At 40.9% G+C, this 9,720-nt stretch overlaps 1 pseudogene; it reads left to right on the forward strand.

Moving 5' to 3' along the window:
* The first annotated feature begins 8,621 nt into the window (after window positions 1-8,621).
* Window positions 8,622-9,468, forward strand: LOC124974803 (THO complex subunit 4-like; annotated as a pseudogene).
* The last annotated feature ends 252 nt before the right edge of the window (window positions 9,469-9,720 follow it).

Genomic DNA, 9,720 nt, shown 5'->3' on the forward strand with positions numbered 1-9,720 from the left:
CACAAATAGTAGAACAAGCATTTTAACATATGTGCAATAAGGGAAGACTAATCTGGAGAGGAGGCACACCAGAGTTTCATGCATTATGGAAAAGTTTTTTACCACATGCAGCCCAGTCCTGGAAAAGTTCACCCTCTGCCTTTGGTGACCATGATTTTGTCCTATTCCCTTGAGTGACATGGCCCATTGATCACCAAGGTGCCACCTTAAAATCTGTGCTACATGTACACTCATTCCATGAGAAGCTTCTGGGTTGAGTGTGACAAAGTGTTTGGTTTGTCCCCAAACTTTGTGCAGTCTGTTTTTCTGTGGAGAAACAGAGAGCTTTTTGAAGAACCACAGAACTGTAGACATTAACCATTGTTGTACTGTGGACTTTAGGAAGGTGTATCCAATCTCTCTGTCTTAGTTTCCCTGATTTTAATAGAGAGAAAAATAACTGAATTTCTAATTGTGAGGATTACGCACCAATACAGGGATACCTTGACTGTAGCTTCAACCAGTTAAACAAGAACAGTTGGGAAGTAGATCTCAGGCATTGTATTTATCAAAGTTTTTCAGGAGGCTCTCAGATGTAGTGACTGGTCTAGAATAAATGTTACTGGACCAAGGTCTGGAGTGGATCAGCACATATTTGAATTCTGGCTTTTATATATTTATAGGATCTTGAATAGATTTTTAACCTCTCAGAGCCTCTGTTTATTCATCTATAAGATAGGGCTGATGCCATTTATTTCCCAGGACTATTATAAAAATTAAATGACTATTATGAGAAATAAATGACTTAAATAGCAAGTACTTCGTGCACAGTGAGTGCTCCCTAAGCCAGGGCAGAACAGGCCTTTGCATTTTTGCTTTATTGGTGGACACCCATCAGTAGCCCTGAGCAATTTAAGAACACCCTGTCTCAAAATAAAAGATAAAAAGGATGAGGGATTTGACTCCATAGTGAAGTATGCCAAATTTTAATCACTGGTACTAAAAAATCATTTGCCTTAGTGCATTACAATTATGTTAATTGTGTGTTCACTGTGACATATCCATGTATGTGCATAACATTATTTGATCAGTTTCATTCCTTAGTGCCTGACTTTTCCATCTTATTCTCTCTCCCAGGAGCCTCTACTCCAATCATCATCCTCCTATTCTTGTGAGATCCCCTTTCTTTTTTTCATTCCATTTTTCTTTCTACCCTTCACATAGGAGAGAAAACACTAGAAACATGACTTTCTGAGTCTGGTTTATTTTAATTAGCCTGACGTTCTCCAGGATCATTCATTTCCCACAAATAACATAATTCCATTCTTCTTTATGGCTGAGTAAAATGAGTACACCTGTGAAGAGATATATAGATGCTATTTCCTGGAAATGTCACCTGCCAGCATGCAGGAGTTCCCATGTTCAGCCTGGCCTGCTGTTGTGGGAACCAGAGTACTAAGACCCAGGGAACAAGGGGTCTGATGTGAAGCATATGGTGCTCTCCCATCTGTATCTTTGACTGCTTGTACAGCCCCCAACCAACCTGGCCACCTAGAGAGTGTCCTTCATTGTCTGTGTTGACTACTAACTTGTCTCTTTGGCTGAGTTTTCATTACAGTTTTGTACCTTATAGAAGGGAGTCAGCCTGAAGGTGAAATCTTAGCATCCTCCAGGTGTTAACTGTAGGACTCAGCTCCTTTCCACAATTCTTTCCCTTATGTTCATTCATGAAACTGTATTTAGTAGTGTTACAGTAGCCAGCTCTTCACATAGCACTTCTACTGTTCTGACCCTGAGCTCTGACTGGGGGCAGGGAATCTGGAATCAGAAAAGACCTGGACCCGCTTGCCCACCGAACTTAGTTAAATGGTTTTACTTTTCTGGGATTCACTTTTACCATGTTGCGAAGTGGAAATGACAGTCAATAATAGTGACACTTAATGACAGCAAGAGCCATTGATGAGCATGTACTGGACTAAAGTGTTTGGAACTTTCATCCCTGCACTCTTCACTGGCAGCTAGAACTCTGTGAGCAGTAACCATGTTCATACCCATTTTGTAGGACAGGGATTCTGAGTCAGGTAGATGTTAATTTGTTCAAGGTTATGCACTTAGCAAAAGGCAGCTTCATTATACTGTGGGAGCAGAGGAGCAAATGCACAAGTGAGTGTGGTAAAGTGATGGCAGCTGTGGTCAGGTCTTACAGCTGGAAAAGGAGGTGCAGAGAATGGTAGGCCCATCTTTAACCAGTGATTGGGTGGGGCCCCTGAGGAGGTGAGAGTTGAGAACAGAGTGCAGGGCAGAAGCTGGCTGCAATCCTGTCTTAAAGAGGTATCTCAGAGAGGACCAACTCAGGAATCTTGGGCCTACACGACCATTTTCTTGCAGGGATAGGGCCCTGTGGATTGTTTCCAAATTTGATGTGTTGAAAGGCAGAATGTGGAGATGAGCCTTAGTGAGCTGCCTGGAGCGACTTGCTGTTGTTTGTGCATGTACATAGAATGCCCAGAGAGTCCATAACCTGTTTGAAACTGAGAGAAGTGTTCATATAGGTGGAAAAAGTTGAGTGGACAGAATTCTCATTTGAAATGTAGTTTAGTCTGTTTTGTCTGCTATAATGAAATACCAGAAACTATGTACCTTATGAGCAGCAGAATTTAGATTGTGCACTTCTCAAAGGTAGGATGTCCAAGATAAAGTCCCCAGCCATGTTTATTGATTTGTGAGGAACTGCTTCCTCATAGGCAGCTCTCATCTGAAGGTTGGTGTTCCCTGAAGTAGCTACATTGAACTTCTCCCCACCAAGGTGATAGTATGAGGAAGTGGGTCTTTGGGGAAGTAATGAGTTCATGAGGTCAGAGCTTTCTTCAGTGGAATTTGTGCCCTTATGAACAGGTGCCAAAGGTTAGCTTTGTTGTCCTTCCACCACATGAGGACACAACAAGAAGTTCCCATTCATTAGGAATGTCCTCAAAATACATTGAATCTCCTGGTGCTTTGATCTTCCACAGTGAAAAATGAGTGTCTGTGGTTTAGAAGCCACCAATTCTACTATAATTTATTATATTAGCTTAATCAGAGTAAAGTAGTGCACTGTCTGGCTGTGTCCTTACAGGAGAAGTTGAGAGGTTTCTTTGTGGCTATTGTTTTATATAGGACAGTAATTCCATTCCTGTGGCTCAACCCCATGACCAAAAAACCTCCATGGCTCCACTTCTTATCATCACTTTGGGGGTTTAGGATTTCAACATAAAATTTTTGGAGAACATAAGCATTCAGACCATGCTAAAAGGTAATGCCCTTACTTTATTAAGGTTATCATGTAAGTGCCTGATGCATAGTTGTCAGTGCATCTTCCCCCTCACTTTATGAATTCTTGAGAACATGTGTGCCATTAAGTGATCATCAGTAGAGAATGTGTCTTCATATCTGATGGGACACCTGGCAGTCAACTTCCCAAGAGCTGAGGACCAAGTGTGAGAGCTGAATGGTTATCAGCCCAAACCTGCAAGGAGTTTAGAAACTTGACAGTTGGGTTTTTAAGATTCATCCCCAAAATGGGTGAGGAGAGTTTCACTAGAAGAAGTGAGTGTATCAGCCTCGCCTCTGTTCTCAAGATACTTGCACAAGGACATGGAATCACATATTTGTCCCACATGGTAGATGGAGAAGGAGGTTGGTACTGGATGGACATAAGAGAATTTGGTTCTGCCAAATTTGCAAAAAGTTACTGAGACACTGAAATCTCTATTTATAAAGGGACTAGGACTGGTCATTTTCCCCCAAGTGTGTACACTCAAGCTTCTGGAAGCAGGACCTGGGAGAACTGTCAAGTCCTTTCTGTGTTCTTGGCATTAAACTGTCAAAGAATCCTTTATTATATATTAAGAGTAGCATCTGTGAACTCAGCAGCCTGGTCAGTCTGGATCAGAAGTGGCTCCTGTACTTCTGGCCTCCAGTCTAATAGAGGAAGCATGGATCCTATGTGGTCCCTTGCTGTGCTGACAGTACACATTGCTAATGGATCCTGGTACCCTTTATTGTCAAGTACTGACCAGCAACACTTTCCCCACAACCACAATTGCTACTTTAGGTAAAATTGTGTGCACATTGGACTACAAGATCCTGGAGATCATACAAGGTTAAGAAATCATTTAGTCCCAGAATAGGATGGTTCATGCTGGTTTGGTCATTTTGTCACTTGTCAGGCTTCATTTTTGTCTCTTTGATTTAATTATAACTTATTATCATATGGAATTGAGGAAGTTAAGAGCATTTGATTTTATATTTAGTAGTTGATGTTTTAGCATTTTAATTTTGCAAATTTTTCAGATGCCTCCTGTAACAAATACATTTATAGTTACTCATTTTTAATTGTAAAAACCAGGAAATCAGGCAAGTGTAGCCAACAGTATTAGTCATCTTTTCCCTGTTGACAAAAAAAAAAAATCCGTGAAGCAATAAATATTAATTCTAGACATTTTATATAAACTAACACTTTATTGTCTGACCACCTAAGAAAACTTGTGAGTTAGTAATTTTTAAGCCATCTTTCCTCTTAGCTGTTTACCAAATTTAAATTGAACTTCTTTTTTAAGTCACTTGAAATAAAATGCACTTGGGTCCATTTCCTATTTCAATTTTGATATGTAAGCATTCATTTTCTATATGCCAACTTTGATACCATGTACATGATATATAGACAAACGCACATATATGGACAAAACAATACAATACATATGTGTGCACACATATATATAAAACAGACAGGAAACAAAGACCTTGTAGTTTTTTATAGGTAGATCTCCATAGGTAGGAGGTGATGTTTATTAAAGTCTGTATTAGATTTAACCTGTTAAAAGTTAAAATAGTCATTGAGATTTACATTGTGGCCTAAATATAAGGGAGGCCTGGAGAGTTGGAAATGCTAGATGTAAAGTCTGATAGCCATGGCAAATGCTGAAATCAAATGTTCAGATGGCCCCTTGTCCTTGATGGCTTTTGGAGATTTTTTCCAACATCTCCTTTTCTATGTCCTTCTTAGGATTTTATTTAGAGATATTTTCCAATGCATTTGGGAGTCAATCCTTGAAAAAATTGGCCTCTAAACAGAGATGGACTGTAACAACCTCTATAGTTAGATAAGACTGATCAGAAAAAATATATACATTAATTTAGGTATGTAGGACCAAATTTGAATTCACTACAAAACTATGAGCTTAAACAATGTGAAATTTTAAAAACAGGAGTTCTATAAGTCACACAGTTTTAATTACTAAAGGAGCATGTAGTACATCTCTCTCAGATCAGAGTGCACTTATGGGTCAGATAGAGTCAATTCCGATATTTAAATGTTAGAGTCTTAAAATTCTCAGGTGAATATTTTTAAGGTGTAGAAGACTTATATATATGAGATCATTCCATTTTTCTCCATGTGCTATAATGTTTATGGAGAAATTTGTTAAGAAAGCAGAGTGGTAGAATGTAGTAGAATATGAGTGTATATAACATTGCCAGTTGTTCACATCCCATAGTATCTTGAATTTAAAAGTGACTTTTTTTTTTTTTTTTTTTTTTTGCAGTGCTAGGGATTGAACCCAGGGCCTTGTGCTTGGCAAGGTAAGCACTCTACCAACTGAGCTATAAAGAGGGATGGGGGGGAAGGAAAAATAACAGAATGAGACAAAGATCATTAACCTATATGACTCTACTTCATGTACAACCAGAGAAACAAGTTGTACTCCACTTGTTTATAATGAATCAAAATAAATAAATTATAAAAAAAGAATGTAATAATCACTCTAAAATTGAGACAGGTACACTAACTTAAAAAAGGATCCAACATAATGTTTGAATTCTACCACAGAGTATTTTGCTAAAAAAAATTAATATCCATTTTTTTATAATTCATGCTCAGCCTGCAAACTTACTAAAAAGCAAAACATCTCTAAGTAATATGTAAGCACTGTAGTTCACATCTGTATAAAAAAATCAAATGCTTTTCTTTTTTATTAACCTGACCCCCAACTTCAAGAACAAAATAATTCTTGAAATAAAAATTCATTCTTATACTAATTCTACTATAGTAAAGTGCTACCTAAATCAATAAAGAAGGGCTGCAATTTGAGTCTTGTAATAATAAATTTGCTCTATGCTTTTCTGACATAATGAATGGGATCTTCCAGTACCTAAGCCATTCCAAATAGCAAGTTACCCAGCATGGGGAAAAAAAAAATCAATGATACATACAAACCATGGTAGTTTAGTAAATGGAGAAATATTAAAAATTATCCAGAAGCCTGAAAGAGACAATGAATTTATTAGTATTTTCCAGGGTCAAACTTAAACTTTTGCTGTCTATATAACTGATTATTGATTATAATAATAATAATAAACTTTCTTTTTGGATAAAAAAATAAAATAAAATAAAAGTGGCATTTTTTTTCATGTTCTTAAGCTGGGTTTGAATAATTGCCTCTCCAGTTTAGATTTTAAATGCAAGCCTAGGATAGATAAACATCTGGCAGAAGCTGAGAAATAAGGAAAGCTGCTGTTTTGAGCTGGAGAGGCAAAACCTCATGAATAGAGCATTTTAACCATTTTTTTCTTTTGTATAATCAGTCTCTTACAGTATTGTACTATAGTTTATGTTTTTTCTGAAGGCTCCAACCATTTTTGTATTCCTCAAGCTTTAATCTTTACTCTGAGCACTTGTATTTAAAGGTTCCTCTCTTTGGAAACTGCATGCCCTATGGTTTACACTCAGCTCTATAGTTGTACTCCTTACCTTTCTTTATCTGACATGCATCCTCAGGAGAATCTCCTCATCTAATTCTTGAAGTTCCACTGTGTCCAGTCCTTGTTTAAGAACCAAAAGTTGCAACCAACTAGGTGAACCCTAAATACTGCCAAGAGGAAATGGGGGATTAACAAAGACAACAAACCTTTACAAATAGAAACTGGGACCATGTGGGATACCAAACTCCACTGGAGAAACAGTGACCCAGAGCTCATATAGTATGTTTATTACATAGGTTTTATCTCTGAGATCGGTCAGTAGAACTCAGGGTATATAGGTAGGGCTTTCTGAGATATTTAGAGATTGCTCAATGAGGTATGGAGGATGCATATCTATGGTGTGTTTGGATTGCTCTTTGAGGTGTGCAGGAAGGGATTTTGATGTGAGTAAGGAGGGCTTTCTAAGTATCATAGGGAGGTGACTTTGAGGTATGCAATAAAGGCACTCTGAAGGGTGAAGAGAGGGACTATGGAGGCAGGCAAGAAGGCTATATGCAGTATGGATGAGGGTTCCTTGACACGAGTCAGAGTGCTCCCTTAGGGAAGTAGGAAGAGCTGTTTGATGTGTATAGAGATGTCTTCTGTAAAATGTAGAAAAAGCACTCTCAGAGTTGTGCAGTAAGAACTCATTGGAATTTGCAGGGACAGAACACTGAGGTGTGTAGAGACTACTCTTGAGGTGAGTAGTGTAAGGTGAGTACTCAGATTTGTAGGGATGGTTCTGTAAACTATGTATAGAAGGCTCTAGTAGTTGTGTAGGAGCATGCTATGAGGTGTGTCAGAGGGCTCCTTGAAGTGTGGCAGTGCTCTCTGAGGTGAGGAGGTAAGACTCACTGAGATGTATAAGGAGAGCACACTGAGGTGAATAGAAAGGGCTCATTGAGTTGTGTACAGAGGAACTTCTGAGTTATGTAGTGAGAGTTTTATGAGTTGAGTAGGGAGGACACATGAAGGTGTGAAAGAAGGGCTATGTGAGGTGTATAACAGGGCCCATTGATGTGTGAAGAGAGGGCTCTGAGGTATGTAGAAGGACTTTGTGAGCTGTGTTAGGGAGGGTTGTATGAGGTGTGTAGAGAGGAGGATCTGAGATGAGTAGGGAGAACTGTCTGAGATTTGTAGTGTATGTTCTCTGTGGTAGGTAGGGAGGAGAGTTTGAAGTGAGTATGGAGAGATGAATCACTGAGTGTGTACAAAGAACTCTCTGAGGTGTGCAGAAAAGACTCTTCATTTGAGTAGGAGGACTTTCTGTGGTGTGTAGGACGGTAACATTGTGGTGTGTCGGAATGACTGAGGTGTGTAGGGAGGGCTCTTGGGTGGGCAATATCAGGTGCATAGAAAGGATAAGTAGGAAGGACACACTGAGGTATAAATGGAGGGCTCTGAGGTGTCAGGGGCAGGCTCTGAGGGCCCCAGAGCCGCACCATGGCCTGATCTCTAAGATGGCGCCTGGCAGCTTGCCAGACATAGCTGCACTCATATCCAAGTTTTAGGAAGTAACTCTGGTTGGCTGTGGTACATGAGGCAATCCTGGTATCTGCCTGGAGACTGTTCCTTGATAGGCTGACTTTCCTGGTAGTCTACTCTCTGATAGGCTAATGTTCTCAATATAAGTCTGAGACTTGTGGAATAAAGCCCTTTTGGTTCCTGTGATCAAGAAGAGCTTACGCGTTGTGATTGTCCCCGCTGGCGGTGGGTGATCATACTGAGGTGTCCAAAAGGACTCCCTGTGTGTGATGAAAGGGTTTTCTGCAGTGTGTAGAGAGGCTGTGTGTGGCGTGTACTGAGAGTTCTCACCACTTTATAAGGTGAGTGGGAGTGCCAACTAAGGTTATTAAGGTGAGTCCGCACCCGCCATGGCCGAAAAAATGGACATGTCTCTGGATGACATCATTAAGCTGAACCAGCGAGCGCCAGCGAGTCGCCGAGGTGGGGGCTGGGCCATGGCAGGGCCGGCTCCCAGGGCTGCCCTGGCGGCGGGGCGCAGGCCGCTGCGCAGGTGAATGGAGGCTGCGGACTCATGCGGAACCGGCCGGCCATCGCCCACAGCAGGAATCCGCGGGCGTCCTACAGCAGACTGAAACAGCTTCCCGACAAGTGGCAGCATGACCTGTTCAACAGTGGCTTCGAGGGTGGTGCCGGCGTGGAGATGGTGGGAAGCTGCTGGTGTCAAATCTGGATTTCGGAGTGTCTGAGGCCGACATTCAGGAACTCTTTGCTGAATTTGGAACGCTGAAGAAGGCGGCTGGGCACTATGATCACTCTGGCTGCAGCTTAGGGACAGCAGATGTGCACTTTGAACAGAAAGCAGATGCCCTGAAGGCTCTGAAACAGTACAACGGTGTCCCTTTGGATGGCCGCACCATGAACATCCAGCTAGTCACATCACAGATTGACACACAGCGGAGACCTGTTCAGAGCATAAACAGAGGTGGCATGACTAGAAACCGTGGCTCCGGAGGTTTCGGTGGTGGTGGCACCCGGAGAGGGACCCATGGAGGTAGCCAGGGAAGAGGCAGAGGTACCGGCAGGAACTCAAAGCAACAGCTCTCTACAGAGGAGCTGGACGCCTATAATGCGAGTACTGGACACCAGTTAAGCAGCCCGGCAAACTGCGCGTGGAACAGGACCCAGACTTCTGGTCTCTGCTCCCGGGTGGGAGGGGGTGGCAACTGGGCTGTGCAGCCAATGTAGAATTTGTTTCTTTTATGTTTTAAAATAGGATTTAAAAAACTCATGTAAAGGTTTTACTTTTTCTTTTTTTCTTTTCTTTTCTTTTTTTTTTTTTTTTTTTTAATTCTGAAACAGACCTGTTTTGTACCAAGTCATTTTTGGGAGGAATTTTACTGGTTGCTGTTGTGGAGAAGGTGACACTTTTCACCTTTGCCATAATAAAACAGAAATGTGTGTAAAAAAAAAAAAAAAAAAGAAAGAAAAAGGAGGACT

Source organism: Sciurus carolinensis, unplaced genomic scaffold (genome assembly GCF_902686445.1).
Source record: "Sciurus carolinensis unplaced genomic scaffold, mSciCar1.2, whole genome shotgun sequence".
Classification (NCBI taxonomy): domain Eukaryota; kingdom Metazoa; phylum Chordata; class Mammalia; order Rodentia; family Sciuridae; genus Sciurus; species Sciurus carolinensis.